This window comes from Rhagoletis pomonella, unplaced genomic scaffold, assembly GCF_013731165.1.
Source record: "Rhagoletis pomonella isolate Grant_MI unplaced genomic scaffold, Rhpom_1.0 Rhpom_scaffold_00006, whole genome shotgun sequence".
NCBI lineage: Eukaryota > Metazoa > Arthropoda > Insecta > Diptera > Tephritidae > Rhagoletis > Rhagoletis pomonella.
The window spans coordinates 20,380,088-20,383,040 of NW_023458560.1; the positions used below are offsets into that span (position 1 = coordinate 20,380,088).

The window sequence follows — 2,953 nt, forward strand, 5'->3', positions numbered from 1 at the left end:
GTGAATCTTATCCATTTCTTGTGACCATAGTTTAGGCTATAACTCCGGTACCGGTAGAGGTATCGAAGCAAGACTTAGCTTCAAATGTGCTCCTTCTAAAGTAGATTAGTACGTTAAAATTTGGGAATAATCCGCCATGGTTCGCAGGAGATACAAATTTTGTCGTGCTAGATGTGAGCTCTGAACCACTGTGCGACCTCAGGATTTTTTTTCAAATGACTTTGAAATTTTAGAGATATGATTAATTGGGAAATAACTGTTTTCAAGCAACGTAAAAAGTAAATGTTTGGAAATAACTCTTATTGGCGACGGAAAACATATTTCTCCTGGGTTATAACCCTTATCGGCCAAATAAAAAATATTTCTCATATAATAACTGTTATGGAACAACGTTTTCCGATAAAACTTATAACTGTTATGTTCTTGAATAAAATTTTATAATTAAATCCATAGTTATAAAAAATTTTATATTACTTGCTTTAACAAAAACAGAGAATCTGTATGCTTATTTGCATAATGAAAAACAAACTTATAGGGCCCCTAAATCACACAAAATCATTGCGCTACCCGAGACTTGTGCAAGTCAATATTGCAAAAAAATATATATTAAAAAAAATTGCAATTTTTTCTACGCTCTTATACATATTTTACAGCACGATTTGGACACCAAAATCAAAACTAGACTAAAAAATTGAGCAGCAAGCATGAGCAAATATCAAAATGATTTTGATTTAACGCAATAACTGTGCAATTTAGTACAAACAACCTCATACACCACAAAAACGACCGACGAAAGCCCGATATTGCGCAATGTTTTTGTGTGGTTTAGGTAGGGTTGCCAGCCGTACTATAATATATAGTATTATACTATTTTTTGGGTCTGCGTGCTATATGCTGTTGGAAAAAAATATAGTATGCAAAAATACTATATTTCTTCAGTTATAAATATAATTATATTTCAGTAATTTTCAAGAAAGAAATGCTTTAAAATGGATAACATTTATACTGAAATAACAATGTTAAAAGAAATATATCTTACAACAAAGGTTCCACAGACCAAAAATGGCAGCATTTTTAAAAATACTTAGGGCCAAATTCACAGTGCGTAGTTAACTCAGAATATACTGAAAATCTGTAGTTAACTGCCCATTCTGAGTTAACTACGCACTGTGAATTTGGCCCTTAGAAAGATTTACCAAATTTACTTAAAATTATTTCGCTTATGCTCTGTGTTCCTGCAACTCCGGCATTCACAGAAAGAGTTTTTCTATTAAAATTGTGAAATGGTGAGATGAGAGAAATAAAGCTACTATCTCACTATTAAAAAAAGAACTTTTGATTTATACTAATTTAAATATTGATTGCGATAAGCATATTATACTTTCAAAGAAATATATTTTTTATAGAGGAAGGGCATAAGAAAGAAAAACGATTTACACTTAAAAAGCATTTTTACTTTTCCTTAAAAAAATACTATATATGTTTGAAGTGTACTATATTTTTTCAGATTTTTTTGAAGATTTCTTAGAAAATGTTGGCAACCCTAGGTTTAGGGGCCCTATAGTAGCGGCGTGTGCAAAGAAATTGTATTTCCCTTTTAAGAGTTATCAAATCAAACTTATAAATATCTACATATAAAATTTCAAAACTTTAAATAACAAGAAAAACATTATTTGCCTTTAAACTAATAATATAATTATAATAATATAATATAATAAAAAGTATCAAAGTTTCATATCGTAAAATTTAGAAAAAAAGTATCAAAAATGATGCAATTGTATCAAAACGGCAACGCTAGTTAAAACTCCTCCAGTTAAGCAGGTAAGAAATTTAGTACTATTTGTATTCTTAACTTTGTCTTTAGAATGAAGTAAATAATCAGTTGTATGAAGCTATATGTTAAAGTGAGCCTATTTCGATGATTTTCGGAATTAGCTAAGGAAATATTAAAAAATAGCCATGTGCAAAATTTTAGTAAAATAACTTCCAAACTGAGGGAGTTATTTATAAAATAGTTAAATTTTATCAAATTTTCAAGTACCGTTATCTCGAAAACCGAAGCCAATCTGGTACAACGGGGAATGCCATTGAATTTAGAACATCCCAATTAAGTGAGTTCAACTTTCAGAATCTTTGCTCAAATATACAACTTGCACAGCGTATCTATGTAGTTTGAACCCAACTTGTTCTTTTGTTTTCTATTTCAGCGATCTAAATATTTATTCCTCGTCTAACTTTTGAAGCACTTGATGAAAATGAATTACACCTATATTTATCTAAATATTTATGCAATATAATAGATTTTTATATCCGCAATATACAAATTTCGGCTCTGGACTTCGTACTTTCAGACTGGCCTGCCCAGCACGATATCCAGCGCAACAACTGCAATAAATATACATATACTATACATAACGGCCCGTCTCCACAGGCAAAAGTTTTTGCCTACCAACTGTCATTTTTATTGCCTGATAAAAATTTTATCAGCGGCAATATTTGTGCGTGGGCATTTTTTATCATGATAAAAGCATTTATAAGATGGCAATTTTTGCCGGATTTCATCAAATTAAAAAGTTTAAAAAATATGCTATTTCACACCCAAGCAAATAATAACACATATTTTAATAGAAAACAGTTCAATTTTTGCTTTTATATTGAAATATCGATAATGTTGTCTCCACGAAGCTATCGCGCAAATGAAAATGTAGCTGTCAAAGTACCAAATTGCTGGCAATATTTATCAAGATAAAAGCTTTGATAATTATTGCTTACCAAGAGCAATATGCGGTCTCCATGGGCAAAATTTTGCCTGATAACATTATCAAGATAAAAACTTTTGCCTGTGGAGACAGCAAGTAAGTAAAAAAAATAAAACTTCTAAGCATTGCCGCAGAAATTTTAAATATAATGACAGTTTGTAAGATTTGAAAATTTATTGTTATTTGCTAAAGAA

The 2,953-nt window shown here is 30.3% G+C and overlaps 1 protein-coding gene across 1 annotated transcript in view; it reads right to left on the reverse strand.

The window, feature by feature from the left end:
• LOC118740495 overlaps window positions 1-2,953 on the reverse strand; it is a 139,165-nt gene that overhangs the window by 132,781 nt on the left and 3,431 nt on the right. The gene's annotated exons all lie outside the window — the stretch shown is intronic.